General features: G+C 46.5%; 1 pseudogene; it reads left to right on the forward strand.

Moving 5' to 3' along the window:
* Nucleotides 1-2,254: 2,254 nt before the first annotated feature.
* On the forward strand, nt 2,255-14,124 carry LOC136490673 (zeaxanthin epoxidase, chloroplastic-like; annotated as a pseudogene).
* The last annotated feature ends 1,899 nt before the right edge of the window (nt 14,125-16,023 follow it).

The raw sequence follows: 16,023 nt of genomic DNA on the forward strand, positions 1-16,023 counted from the left end.
TAAGAATTAAGATGGTATTGCACTATTGATGCAAGTCTTTTTTTTGCTGTTTTTAGATCATGACGAGGAAAGTTCAAGTTCTCATTGTAAATATCTTCGAATGGTCGCTCTCAGCAACCGAGTCCAACAGGGCTTCAGAGTGGGCGAAAGATAAAGATCAAAGCTCGCCTATGACGTAACAACTTGCCACGTCTCCGTGCGTGCTTCTCTAGTTGTAAGGCCGATCTTTTGTGGAAGCTCGATGCTACATAAATGTTTGTGGCAGTTAAAAGCATCTCTCAGTGAGGCTCTTTAGAACGCAGAAATTTTATCGAAATTCTATAGAAATTTAACAGGAATTAGTTTATTTTTCACACGAAAAGCGCAAGAACAATAAAAAGAATTCACGTTCTAAAGGGGGGCTAAAGGTTGCATGAAAATTTTGGTAGGGTTTCAGTTTCTTTGGAAAACTGTCTCTTTCGATAAATGCTTGAAGCTACTGTAAGATTTTGCTGTTTCTCGAGAACAAAAAAAACTTTGGTTGGTTTGAATTTGTGTTTCCTATCGTTAACTATTTTTCTCTTTTACGTCCGAGAAAACGAATCTAGAAACTCAACCAAATAGGATATAACAATCTCTAGCAAAATCTCTACTCCATCTTCAAAAACCAGCGACTCTAAAAAAGTCACAATCTCTATTGTGCTCAATTGCTCGTGCGACCCTAACTTCCATCCCGGACCCCATTGGAGAAGAAGATAAGGGTAAAGGTTAGGGTTCTAGTTCTACTCGGCGGACCTAAAAGAGGGTTTGGGAGAGGCGGCTGCGACACAGTGGTGACCCGGCGGTGCAGTGAGGTGGCAAGGACATTGCCAAAGCCGTGGGTGGCAGGAGGATTGGCTGGGATGGTAGACAAGGATGGCGATGGCCACGTCGCTCCTCGAGTGGTTAGAGGAGAGCAAGTGCTTATGGGATGTCGGGGTCGAGGTGGCGGCAACAAGAGCTGTCGGTCGCCAGTGGAGGGAGGGAAAGGGTCTGCAAGACAGTTGAGGCGCCTAGAGGCCTCGAGACCAGTCGCGGATGACGAGAGCACTGGCGAGTCGGCGAGGGCAAGGGCACCGTTGCGGAGGAAGACAAGGTTGCACGCTTTTCAATCGCACTACCAATCACGCCTTAACCTAGCCCCTCAAAAATCCCATTAAGTTCTCGCTCCAATGGACCCTATCAAGGTCCTTAAACTCCTACCTAAAAGAAAGGCATGATCTAATATTGCATTAGCTCGTACTCAACCAGTCACTACTTACCAATTTTACATAGTAACCTATAGTACCACTCACTAAGGTTCTGACTGATTGTTTGCATTAGTCTGTATCCAGGCTTGTGCAGTGCAGTTTGTCCATGTTTGATTATTTGCATAGGCTCTTTTGCAGACTTACACAATGCTCAAAGCATGTCAATACATTGTTAACTAGTATGCTACTTTTTTTATTAGATTATGTAGATTTGATAAGCCAATAATATCTCTTCTCTTCTCTACACCTAAAAAACACTAAAGTAATCATCTACCTGGTGATAAAAAAAAACATATACACTCCGGTCACAAGGACTACCAAATACGTGTACTATCCGGCCACGTTCCTGGCTGACGCGTGCGTTCGATATGGTCATCTCACATTAATGTGTTATACTCAAACGAGCTTTAAATATTGTAAAGATCGGGCCGCAAAATTTTGGCTGAAACTAACTGAAAAACACTGTTCTGGCTGAATTGTTGTGAGAGAAAAATATTGTTCCGGCTGAAAAAAGAAACCGAACAAGACGAACGTGGCCCTTATATGCACGACGACACTTCCAACACGATTACGTTTCAACATAGCCAGGACAAGATGTGGTAGAATAAGTAGTATAATGAACACGGTTGTTAAGGTATGAAATAAGATCGTTTGAATTCCATATCGAAACTTGAATACTTGGTCAACAATGATAATTGCGTAAAAATAGATTGTTGCAAACATTCAAAACATAAATTATCATGATATTATTTCGTTCCCATACAACGTACGGCTATGATTCTAGTAAAAAAATAAAATAGTTCTAAAACGTGTTATAATTTGAAACGGAGTTACTTAACCCGTGTAGCCCTGTGCTACCTACTGTTGCAGGTGTGGTACAGAGTTGCCGCCACAACGTGTCCGCAGAGGATGGTGAGGACATGGCAAGATAAAATCCTGGTCCCGCGAGAATGAGATCCGTTCTTCCAAATGGGATCAGGTGATTGGCTCTAGTTCGTCCTCCCCTCAGCACCACCAGTCCACCAGTCCCGTCCAGCCCCCCTCTGCTCCTCCTTTCACGGCCTCAGCCCAATGGCAAAGTTCTAGAACCAGAGTTGCACGGGCAGCACGGCATAACACCTCCTCCCTCCACCGATCCAGTTCCACTCGCCCAACGTCTTCTCCTTCGCAAAGCAAAGCTTCCTGTTCAGCTCAGCTGCGGCCTGCGGGTCGCCGTGCTCGCGCGCCCATGGCGCTGCTATCCGCCACTTCACCCGCAAAGGCGCACTTCTCGGCGCTCCTCTTCTGCCACGACGAGCCGCAGCAGCACCAGCACCAGCACGCGCTCCCGGCGCCGCACCCGCAGTGCTTCGGCGGCGGCAAGGCGCAGCGGAAGAAGCCCCGGGTGCTGGTGGCTGGCGGCGGCATCGGCGGGCTGGTGTTCGCGCTGGCGGCGCGGCGCAAGGGGTACGACGTGACGGTGTTCGAGCGCGACATGAGCGCGGTGCGCGGGGAAGGGCAGTACCGCGGGCCCATCCAGGTCCAGAGCAACGCGCTGGCCGCGCTGGAGGCCATCGACATGTCCGTCGCCGAGGAGGTCATGCGCGTCGGCTGCGTCACCGGCGACCGCATCAACGGCCTCGTCGACGGCATGTCCGGCTCCTGGTACGCCCATCCATTCCTCCTTCGTTTCCTCCTGCAACTTGCCCTCTAGTATGTCTCGGATTCGGATGGCTTGCCCTGTTTCTGCGTGCGCTGTGCTCGCACCGCTACGCTATTGGAAACGTGGTACTCCAACTTCGATGATCCTGACCAGATTATACGCACGAGCATGCCGCGCAGCGAAAAATCAATTCGCGGCCGCGGCAATCTCATCCGACCACGTCACCTGTGCCAGCATGCTTGCTCAGGCCAATAATGGTCAACCAGCAACCAGGGCCAGGGAGGAAGCGCCGTGCCGCCCACGGCGGGAGGGGCGAGCCGACGCGACCCGCCCCGCCCCACCCGACGGGACCAAACCATCGAGTTGCCTGCTTCCGGCTAGTTGCCGTAGGAGTATGGGACTATGGAGCATGGCGCGCCCTGGTCGCCTGGCCTAAGGATGGCAACGGATGTACTCGTGGAGTATTGTGAGAACGTTCTCTTCTCCGCTATAGAGAATCAATCCTTTTTCTGTCTCCGTTAACTGTCTCGGGTATAGATTCTTGTCCATCTCTGTACTCGTCGGACATAGGTCGGGTAACAGATACCCGACAGATACTGCATACCTGATAAACAAGGATACTTAGGGTTGCAGTTTTGCAATCGGAGACGTTTCTTCTTCACCCAGGTATAAGTGTCGGAATCTCGGAGATAACGAGAAGAAGGAACGAGGTTGCGAGGAGGACGAGCAAAGGTGGCAGAAAGACTGAACTGAGGAAGCGAGGAGCACGAGCGCTCGTGAGATAGACGTGCTTGTGCTGCTGGTAGAGATGGTGAGGAAAAATTGAACTATAGTTCCTAGAACACACAAACCATATATATATATATATATATATATATATATATATATATATATATATATATATATATATGATTATTTAGATTTGAGTCAAAATACCTATGTTGAGCTTTTTTTTGATCAAATACTCGCATAACAGCTCAAATAGTTGGGTTCCCAACGGGTAACGGGAACGGGTAAATAGGGAACGTTCTCGTACTCGCTATACCCGTCGAGGATACATTCTTCTCCATTTAGATACTCACATGTAAAAATATGATCATATCTCATTTTCAAATGGATTAAATACCCATCCATTATCAGGTATGGAGGCCCGTTGCCATCTGTAGCCTGGCCTGGTCGGCCGGTAAAATGGTGCCCGTTTCGTTTTCTATCCGGGGCACCCCACCTCGCGTGGTCTGCGCCGCGCGGCAGGCAACCCACGGCCGCCACGTCCAACCGACCGCCCAACCGCACCGAGGCAAAGCTTCCACCAATCCATCACTCCCTCCTTCCTTCCTGCACTAGAGGCCGAAAGCTAGACCGACCGCACGCTCCACTCAGCTGCAAATTCCATTCTTCTCCAGCACCGGCCCTGCCACCCCCATAAAATTCGCTATCTTGGCAGGCGCGTCCATTGAAGCACCCTTCTGAACTTCTGATCTAGAGCTTCACAGAGACAACGAGCTTCCTCTTCCAGTTCCCAGCTCTCCTGTCAGCCCGAGAACCAATGCCAAATCGAAAACACACAAGTCTCGAGCTAGCAGAGTCCTCAGCTGAGGTTTGACTCCAGCTATTGCCTCGCTGACTGACCGCCGATAAAGTAATAGCAGTGTAGCACAGCATACCAGCTGCTCACTCATAGCAAAGCTTGCATACCACGACCATGCTGAGCACAGCGCGGGCATCGCCGAAGGCGATCTCCCTCCCCTCCTCTCGGGCCTCTCAGACGGCGATCCGGCTCCACCCCTTCTCCAGCCGCAACCGAGCGCTCCGCCTTCTCGCGCTTCCCTCCCCGTCCGCGCCGCGGGAGAGGCGTAGGCGTAGGCCCGGCGTTCCTCCTGCCCGCGCGGGGCTTGTCGCCACCGCGGCAATGCCGGCGGCGGCCGAGCCCAAGAAGGCGCGCGTCCTGGTGGCCGGCGGCGGCATCGGCGGCCTGGTCTTCGCGCTCGCCGCCAAGCGGAAGGGGTTCGAGGTGCTGGTGTTGGAGCGGGACATGAGCGCCGTCCGCGGGGAAGGGAGGTACCGCGGCCCGATCCAGCTGCAGAGCAACGCGCTCGCCGCGCTCGAGGCGGCCGACGAGATCATGGACGCCGGCTGCGTCACGGGGGACCGCGTCAACGGCATCGTCGACGGCGTCTCTGGCTCCTGGTAAGGGAGGCAGTGGGGGTCGTTCCCGCGCCAGAGCAAAATTCTTGCACCAAGTCACCGTGAATTTGTTTGTTTTTTATGCTACCTGGAGAAAATTTTGACTTCCTTTGGCCGGTGCTAGTGGAATTTAGTGCCACAAGGGTTCATTTGTCTGCAGTGTTGGCAGTTAGTACGAACCAATTGGTGGTTGACTAGTCGTTATGCTGGCCTGTTTCAGTTGATTGTAGTAGATACTATCGTTAACACGCAAGTCTCTTAGTACTACTAGATCTAAAGATATATATAGCTGCCGAAATTTTCTTGGTGCTTATTTTACAGCTTCTGTTTGCAAATTTCCATGGCGTGTCTCTTTTTTTGCGTGGTTAGCTTTAAGATAGATATTCCTTTGCTGGAGGCAGCCATTTGACAGTGCCAATTCGATTCAGGTACATCAAGTTTGATACGTTTACTCCTGCAGCTGAGCGGGGGCTCCCAGTCACAAGGGTCATTAGCTGCATGACTCTGCAACAAACCCTTGCTCGAGCAGTCGGCGATGATGCTATATTGAATGGAAGCCATGTAGTCGATTTTATAGATGATGGCAGTAAGGTGAATGAGCAAATATGTTTTTGTGGCCATGCCAACTTAAATCTGGCTGCAAGAGTTGCCATTGCCTGTCTCTAAACTTGCAGTGTTTGTCGGTTGGGAGTAGGTTACTGCCATATTGGAGGACGGTAGAAAATTTGAAGGTGACCTTTTGGTTGGTGCCGATGGAATATGGTCAAAGGTAATAGAATTAATTCTCCTTTTGGTCAGAAACAAGCACAAACGGAATCTGATTTGCTTGAAGTTTCCTTTTCTGGATAGGTGAGGAAGACACTATTCAGGTTACACTTGCTACACTGGAATTGCAGATTTTGTGCCACCTGATATCGATACAGTTGGGTATGTTACATGGATCATGGAATGATGGGTGTGATTTTCAGATTGACTGAAATTTCGTTGTGCCATGACCATGTCCTCCATTTTCCTCTGTTGAAGGTACCGAGTATTTCTTGGTCACAAACAATACTTCGTCTCTTCAGATGTCGGTGCTGGTAAAATGCAATGGTATGCTTTTCACAATGAAGAGGCTGGTGGCACTGACCCTGAAAATGGTGGGTCCTTACAGAAGTTTTCATGCTTAATTCTTGAAATAGATACTGCCTCATTGTAGGTTGTGATCAAAATGAGAACAATACTTCTGATATGCCCCACACAAGCTTTATCATCTGCTTAATGTTAACAGGCAAAAAGAAAAGATTGCTTGAGATATTTGACGGATGGTGTGACAATGTCGTTGATTTGATAAATGCAACTGATGAAGAAGCGGTTCTTTGCCGGGATATATACGACCGCCCACCTACTATTAATTGGGGGAAAGGTCGTGTCACCTTGCTTGGTGATTCTGTGCATGCTATGCAGCCAAATCTGGGTCAAGGTGGCTGCATGGCTATTGAGGTATGCAATTTCTTAGCCTACCATGGATATGTTCTGGTGTTGATATCTATTACGTAACACAATAACCACCTTGTATTTGTTTCCGTAGGATGGTTACCAGCTGGCTGTAGAGCTAGAGAATGCCTAGCAAGAGAGTGTCAAGACTGAAACTCCTATGGACATAGTTTCCTCCTTGAGGTGGTAAGTTTTTCTAGCATGTTTAGTAGTATAAAGATAGTGTTTCTTGAAACATCCACTGGATTTTATTTGAATGCTTGAATTGGCTCCAACTTCAAAGCAATCCTGTTCTTGCATGGATTTTAAACTCTGGTCCATACTATATAGTAAGTTGGCTGAAAAGCAAAATACTCGTTTGCATATTGGGCCTGCAGTTATGAGAAAGAGAGAAGGTGATGTAGACTAGGCCCGATCTTCCGAAAGGTATGATAGCGTCGATTGGTGAAGACTCGACGTTCACGATCTAGGCTTCGAACCAAGATTGATTCGGACCCCCGCAACCATTACACCACTGCTCCGTTGGTTATCAACCACGCGAACGCGGTTGACCTCGCCGAGAAGGCTTTCCTGCAAGCGAATCGAGATTACAAGCAAGAACGGGATGAACGCAATCTGAAATTGCAAATAAATATGAGGCTTATAAAATCAAGGAGTTCAAGTCTTTATTCGAAAGGACTAATCGCCACAGGCGAACAAGATCAAGAACTGGGCCCTGGTTCACAGCAAGCGGCCTTGGCGGCGACAGTTGCAGCAAAACGACGTCTGTTTCACGAGGAAATCAAGAACTAAACAAAACCCAAACCCTAAGGAGAGCGACGGCTGGTATTTATAGAGTCTTGGGCGTCACCCCCCCTGGACGCGGCCCCTAATGGGCCCAAACACGATACACGGTCCAACGGACCAAAAGACGGTGTCGCAGCACCCTGACAGATTCTGGACGCTGACTTGTTTTGACGATTCCCGTTGATTCCGAAGGCCTTTTGACGTGAAACCAATTGGGTTGGTTTCCTTATCCAATTAGCCTTCCATCCATATGTGGATCGTCGAAAACGGAGTCCCGATGCGTCCTGGGTGACCAGTTTAAGGCAGACTGGTCCTGGAGCCCGAACCGGACTCGAACTTGAGTTGGATTCGGCTTCCACCACGAAAAAGATGAATTGAACGCTCATGCTGGACCTCCTCCTCTATTTGGCTTGTATGCAATGAAGTAGTGATGTACTCATCATCCTTCCTTTCTTGAATTGAAGTCGTCCTCGACTGAAGTAGATCGTCTCCTCCATTGGATGACAGCAACGATGGTTCCGGAAGAAGACGTTCATCTTGGCGCCCCATCCTTCGCAAAGGCGGCTACCATGGTGGCTTCCCTATTGGGAATTCATCCTCCTTCTCCTGTAAAAGGTTAGTACCAACAAGAGGCATAGCACTAGGAGTAGGATCAAGTGGACATATCGGTGATGTACAAGTTAGAGCATAACATGGTTCATCATGATCAACAAGAACAGATTTAAGAGCAAATAAAACTTCTTTCATGTTACTTGATGGTTCATTTGTTGGTTTGCTAAAGTCTTTATCATGGCCTTTCTTTTTCTTTTCAGCAAGTTCCTTTTCATATTGCACAATTTCAGCAGGTGATAAAGGAAGTAAAGCAATGGTCTTTCCTTTAAACATAAAAGTATATCTATTTTGCCTACCATGATGTACAACATTATTATCATATTGCCAAGGGCGGCCTAATAAAAGTGAACAAGCTTGCATAGGCACGACATCAAAATCAGCATAATCATGGTATGACCCGATAGAAAATTGCACACGAGCAGATTGTGTTACCTTTGCCTTACCACTATTGTTGAACCACTGAACATGGTATGAATGTGGAAGAGCACGTGTAGATAAACCAAGAGTCTTGACAAGCTCAGAACTTACTAAATTATTGCTGCTCCCTCCATCAATTATAGCACGAACACGGAAATTATTGACAGTGAGGAATATTTGAAACAAATTATGACGTTGTAGCTTGTCTACTGGCTCAACTTGTGTACTCAAAACACGTTGAACAAGGATTGATTTGTAGTCTTTAGTGCATGCCACACTATCAATTACCTCATCAGGATCTTGAGCACTATCCGCAAATTTATCTGCATAAAGATCAGTTGCAAGTGCAAATTCATTCTCTTCATCACTAGCACTAGCATACCCACTATCATCAGTAGCAATATATGCGCGTTTGCTGGGGCATTCTTTAGCAATATGTCCCATGCCCTTGCAGCGGTGGCACACAACTTTAGAAGAGCTGCTAGAGGAAGGTGTAGCAGATCCACTGGAAGAAGGTGTGATAGGAGAATTCTTCTTTACAGACGCTGGTGATGTCTGCACATTAGAAAATTTACTCACCTTGGTTGGACGTGAAGGAATGGATGGAGTCGCGGATGGAGTCGTGGATCGCCTAGGTTGTCGTCCATGTACTTCTCTTTCAGCTTTAATAGCATAATGATATAATTGGGAAAATCTAGTCCATTCTTTATAGTCAAGAACATCCAGTATTTCACGATGTAAACCTCTAAAAAATCTAGAACACTTATCCATATCGTCCTCTTGTATGTTACTACGTGCTAGACCAATTAAAAGCTCCTGATAATATTCCTCAACAGTTTTACTACCTTGATTTAAACGTTGCAGTTTTAATCGAAGATCACGCTGATAGTATGGAGGAACAAATCTTGATTTCATTCGTCGTTTAAGTACAGTCCAGGTTTGAGGTATTTGAGCATTAGCATTAGCATTATTGTAAATATTATTCCACCAGAAAAGAGCAAAACTAGTAAACTCACTAGTAGCAAGTCTAACTCTATATTTTTCAGGTACTTGATGGGAGCTAAATTTTTGATGTACAGCCATCTCCCAATCTAAATATGCTTCAGGATCAGCAGAACCAGAAAAATGTGGTATCTTAAACTTGGTTTTAGAGAAAAGATCATTATTACCTTGGTTGTTACCTCCCATACCGCGTCGGTTAAAGTTCAACCGATTACGGTTACGTGCATCCTCAGCACGTCGTTGAGCTTCAGCTTCAGCCTCCGTGTCGCCATCGTCCTCCTCAGAGAGATCATCATCATCATCTTCAGGACGTGGTTCCGGATGTCGTTGTTCAACATCTTCAATCCTTTTGGCCAAATTGGTGATTTGTTGAAGGATCTCATTGAACTTGTCATCAAGAACGGCACGGAGCTCATTCTTAGGAACACAGTCATTGAAATCCATAGGTGCGTCCTCGTTTCCTTGGCCGCTGCCTCCAGCTTTTCCTGACATGGTTAGTAGAAAGAAAAAGACAACACAAATAGTATTATCCCTACCAACTACTTAGGTTGTGGACAAGGAAAAATAAGGCACTCAACTCTCAAACGTCTTACCACGGTCTTACAAGTGTTCTTACCAAAGCAACAGGCGGTGCAATCGATCGGTGACCGTGATACTGTTGTAGCTTGAATGTAACAGTTGCAAAGCGAACCTGTACTTGGTTAGAAGAAAGTAGAGCTTGGACAGGCACAATATAGTAGCAAGGAATAACAAAATTCACAACTGAATAGCAAAGCGGAATAAGTAGCCCAAGTACTTGTCTTAGTTGCTGGCCTACTCACGTTCCAAGTACCAGATGTATCAAGTGATGTGGACAGCAAGAATATGATTAGGAACAAGGTAGAAATCAGCACACGTAAATACAGCTCAAATGGCGCTCGCTATGTGCTCCTCTAGATATTGTTTCTCTTTTGTCCCTCTCTTTTTTTCTATTTTTTGGGCTGTCGTTGTTTTTTTGGGAAATTTCGACTTTTTTATTTTATTTTTTTGATATTTTTCCTTTACTTAGGAGCACAAAAAAAGTAACCACAGAAAATATGAACTCAAACAAGTGTAAGACGTGGCCTGTGGAATTTTCAGAAAACTGGATGAAAATCGACAAAAACCTTGTGACCATGAAACGAGGATCTTGTGACCACTTTTTTGATCAATCTAAAAATTCCGAACCCCGACAATGCGGGGATGGACGGATCTGAAATTTTTTTCTGATCGATTTGCATATATGGAACGTCGAAAACGGAGTTCGTATGCGAAAACTAGACCAGTTTTAAGAACGGATTCCGAATTAGAGGACAAAACGTGAACAATATGCGCAAAATTGGTCACGACAGCAAGGATTTGATGAAAACAGTGAAGACAAGTGTAACAAGTAAGATGGCGTGGACTAGGGTTTGATGAATACAAAGGAATCACAGCAATACTTGAAGGTGTTCACGGATTATGATGAAATACAAAGGGAAAAACACAAACTGGACTTAAAAACGATCTAAAATCAGTAACAAGAACTTGACCTAGGGCACAAACTTAACAATGCAAATCAGAGATGAACTTGCACGGCACAATGAGGCTATAGGACAGGGAATATGTGACGATGTATTTTTTTTTGGCTTTTTTGTGGACTATAGGTAATGCAAAAACAGTAATAATCTAAAGAGGAAACAAAGTTATACCTAACGGACAACAAGGTCTCTGATACCACTTGATATAGACTAGGCCCGATCTTCCGAAAGGTATGATAGCGTCGATCGGTGGAGACTCGACGTTCACGATCTAGGGTTCGAACCAAGATTGATTCGGACCCCCGCAACCATTACACCACTGCTCCGTTGGTTATCAACCACGCGAACGCGATTGACCTCGCCGAGAAGGCTTTCCTGCAAGCGAATCGAGAACACAAGCAAGAACGGGATGAACGCAATCTGAAATTGCAAATAAATATGAGGCTTATGAAATCAAGAAGGAGTTCACGTCTTTATTCGAAAGGACTAATCGCCACAGGCGAACAAGATCAAGAACTAGGGCCCTGGTTCACAGCAAGCGGCCTTGGCGGCGACAGTTGCAGCAAAACGACGTCTGTTTCACGAGGAAATCAAGAACTAAACAAAACCCAAACCCTAAGGAGAGCGACGGCTGGTATTTATAGAGTCTTGGGCGTCACCCCCCTGGACGCGGCCCCTAATGGGCCCAAACACGATACACGGTCCAACGGACTAAAAGACGGTGTCGCAGCACCCTGACAGATTCTGGACGCTGACTTGTTTCGACGATTCCCGTTGATTCCGAAGGCCTTTTGACGTGAAACCAATTGGGTTAGTTTCCTTATCCAATTAGCTTTCCATCCATATGTGGATCGTCGAAAACGGAGTCCGGATGCGTCCTGGGTGACCAGTTTAAGGCAGACTGGTCCTGGAGCCCGAACCGGACTCGAACTTGAGTTGGATTCGGCTTCCACCACGAAAAAGATGAATTGGACGTCCATGCTGGACCTCCTCCTCTACTTGGCTTGTATGCGATGAAGTAGTGATGTCCTCATCAGAAGGCTGCGTGTTGCTATTATTCATGGACTGGCAAGAATGGCAGCAATCATGGCTACCACCTATAGACCATATTTGGGTGTTGGTCTAGGACCTTTATCGGTATGTGATAAACACACACATTTTTTTTGTTATTCAATGCACAGATCTCATTCTCTTTTCAGCAACATTTAAATTAAAGTATGTCACCATCAATTTTATTGGATTTCTGAAATAAGGTTCAGAAATCGGAACTGTATTATCTCATTACCATCCTCCTAAGAGCATTACTGAAGAACTCTATACTGAAACTACTTGAACTGCATACTAAAATTATTTACCTGTAGTTTTTGACCAAGTTGCGGATACCACACCCTGGAAGAGTTGGTGGAAGATTCTTCATCAAGTATGGAATGCCTGCGATGCTGAGCTGGGTGCTTGGTGGCAACAGGTGCATACCAAAATAATTAATTACGGTCATGTGTTCCCATTTCAAGCACATATGCAAGTAATAGGTTTCCATTAGTTTAAATGTCCCACGCAAAGAAATAAACACCACACAGGCTCTCTTAGTTCCCAATTACCATATCCGTACTCATCATGCAAATGGAACTTTTCATTGTGTACAGCTCAAAGCTAGAAGGAAGACCTTTAAGCTGCCGACTTTCCGACAAGGTACGTTGTCATAGACTCATAGTAACCGTGAATTTGATTTAGTACCAGCATTTAATATTTACTGACATCTAGCATCATTCTGAAGGCAAATGACCAGCTTTATCGATGGTTTGACGATGATGACGCGCTGGAACAAGCTATGGGTGGAGAGTACGTTCTTTGTTTCTTCTTTAATTTCATTTCATTTTGTTAAACAAGTGTTTGATTTATTACTTTTTTTCAGTAGTTTTGAACAAAAAATAATAATTCATAAAACTATTTGCAGATGGTACCTCTTCCCAACAAGTGAAGGAAACAGCAATAGCTTGCAGCCCATTCTTTTAATTAGGGACGAGCAGAGGTCACTCTCTGTTGGGTATGCCTAAATAGCAAATTCATTTCTGCCCTAATTGCACTCAATCGAGGCTTTATGGAACTAAACAAATGAATTTTGTTTTGCAGAAGCCGGTTAGATCCTAATGACTCAGATTCTTCCCTATCATTGTCGTTTCCACAGGTTAGTTAATCAAAATGATAACAGGGTTTTAACAAACTTCTCATGTGTTGCATTGTACAAGGCCTTCTATTCATAAACTGCTTGTACCAGTCTTCAGTTTTCTGAACTTCATTGCAGATATCAGAAAGGCATGCTACTATCACATGCAAGAATAAGGCTTTCTATCTGACTGATCTTGGGAGTGAACATGGTACCTGGATTACCGAGTAAGCCCTGAAAGAACCATGGTTCTATGCCCTTCCTTGAGAATTTCAGTAGCAAGATTTTACTCATTGATCTTCATGTGATTGTCCAGCAATGAAGGTAGACGTTACCGCGTGCCACCAAACTTTCCAGTTCGTTTCCGTCCCTCCGATGTCATTGAGTTTGGTTCCGATAAGAAGGTAGCTATATTACCGTCCTTTGCCTTTCATTTTTTCTTCACATTTGGTTTGCTCCTCTTATTTAGCCAATTGTTCATCTTATGGCGTTCATCCCTGAATTTCAGTGAAACCTTTTCTTCTGAATTATGATCAACTTGTGCAAAACCTACAGGCTATGTTCCGGATGAAGGTGCTGAACACGCTCCCTTATGAATCCGCAAGAAGTGGGAAGCAGCAGGGGCAGCAGCAGCAACAGCAAGTCCTTCAGGCAGCATGAATGGAGACACCAGTCAGTCAGTCACCACTCCTATCATCAGCCACACTGTACTGTACAGCATCCGGTAAGGACACGACTCTGCATCACAGAAAGAATATAGGAGATACGTCAAAGCAGATGTTATTTTTGCATCCATGCAGATGCCAAACAGGATTTTGAATACTACTAGCACCTAACGGATTGAAACGATGAGATTGCAGTTCTACGAGAAGAACTGAGTTGTACAATAGGGATAGGCAATTTAGCTATTGTCGGACTGTGTACATTGTTGTTGTTGTACCATCACCGAAAATATTGTAGACCAAGAAGCCATATTGTAATTTCGGCACGAGCACAGTAACACTTTGATCATGTGATATAGTGTATAGTTATTTAGCTCAGAGTCAGATAAGATATGATTTGTTCTTCCACCAGCGCCAGCTCCTCGAACAAAGTTTCGTTGAAATTTATGCAAATTGAAAAAAAAAATCCTAATTTCAGGATCCATATGAAATTTCTACATTAACCCAAACAAGCCGGACATGACTCCAAGAAGGAGACGCCGTCCACGTCGCCCGATTTTTTTTGGCCGTCCGATCCTCGATCGTGTGGCTCAGATCTCTTGAAGCTGATTCTCGTCCGGAGCAGCTTCCCGTCGTCCTCTCCACCTTATTCGAATTCTTCGCGCTCTTATTTACCTTATACGGCTTCTTCTCAGAATCCAGCGAAACGAATATAATACCCAGCTTCGGATTTCCCTTCCCCAAACTTCTGCTTCGTCTCCCCCTTCCTCGCTCTCTCTCGTCCGCTCCCTCCCTCTCCCGATCCCCCTTCCTCGCTCTCTCTCGTCCGCTCCCTCCCTCTCCCGATCTCTCCCGACGCGCGGCCAGGGCGGCCACCGGCGGCAGCAGCGCGGCGAGGCTGCGGTCGCCCTCGTCCTCCTCCTCCACCTCCCCACGACGTGCCGCCCGGCCAAGTGCCGCTGGCTCGCCGCGTTGCCAGGCCGCGCTGCCGCTCCCCGGCCTCTGCCGCGGCACCGCGCGTAGCCGGCGGCGGTGGCTGTCCCCGCCCACGGGGCAGCGTGACCGGGCCCTGCCGGTGGCTGCCCCCCGGCGCCGCATCCTCCTCTAGCCCGCGGCCGTTCGTGTGCTACAGGAAACCCTAGGTCGGGAGCTCCTAGCGCCGAACCCCGCGCCCGACTCCTCTCTCTCGCACGCCGAACCCGCCCCCGGCTCCTTTCTCTCCCTATGGCGTGTGCAGCTAGCTGAGGTCCTCATATGGCTGTATTTCGAATTTATGCCTGTTTTTTTTTAAGATGTACCTCGATTTGTTTCTTGCAGGTTCTGCGCGGCCGACTGAGGCGGCGGTGGAGGCAGACCGGCCATGCCCCAGCGCGGCGCGCGGGCCCCCGCCGCGACAGGACGGCCGCCGGCAAGCTCAAACCCTAGGTTCCCTCTCTTTAACTCTCCTCTTGCATGATTTTTCGCTGCATGTGACATTTGGAGCTGGGAATCTTGGTCAAAGGAGACAAATGAGCAAGGCAAGGTCATTTTCAGCCTAGATCTATTGTTGTCTCCTTGTCTTACCAAGCTGCATGCTACTAACGATTGTTTTGCGTTCTGTAGGCTGTGGCCTGATCGGTTCTGTTGGATTTTGAGAGCGGGCAATTATTGTGCCATACATCTGAGCATGTGACCTTCTACCCTGTAGTCCTGGTGGTTTCTGGTTCAGTGTTTGCATTTTGGTCACCTTCAATGATGGATACACTTTTCTCTTCCTGCTACGTTTTACTTTGAGGGAATGGGGTACTGCAGTGATGATTATTGTAGTGTTTGATGCAATGATCATGGGCTATCTTTCCGTAGTCTACATCTCCTCCTTCTTTTTCATAACTAATAAGGCTATGCTCATGGGCTATGATGATTCTTCCTTCGTTTTACATCTCTCTGCTATGTCCATAACTCAGGCAATGATCATGGGCTGTAAAATTCTATTTTTTGGCCAGCTGTTCCGTGGTGATTAAAGCCACGGTGGTTGTTCCTGTTTTTTATGCATCTCTTCCTACCTGTTCGAATTTGTGTTGTTTGGAGACACCAGTGAGGGGTAATTTTTATTGGCTATCGAGTCACATACTATTCTGTGGTAATTGAGGCGATGGTGGTGGTTCCTGTTTTTTTATGCATCTCTTCCTACCTGTTCAAATTTGTGTTGTTTGAAGACACCAGTGAGGGGTAATTTTTAGTGCCTATCCAGTATCTCTTAGTTATGAAATCGCAGCTTCTGATAACGCTGCCT

Source organism: Miscanthus floridulus, chromosome 11 (genome assembly GCF_019320115.1).
Source record: "Miscanthus floridulus cultivar M001 chromosome 11, ASM1932011v1, whole genome shotgun sequence".
NCBI lineage: Eukaryota > Viridiplantae > Streptophyta > Magnoliopsida > Poales > Poaceae > Miscanthus > Miscanthus floridulus.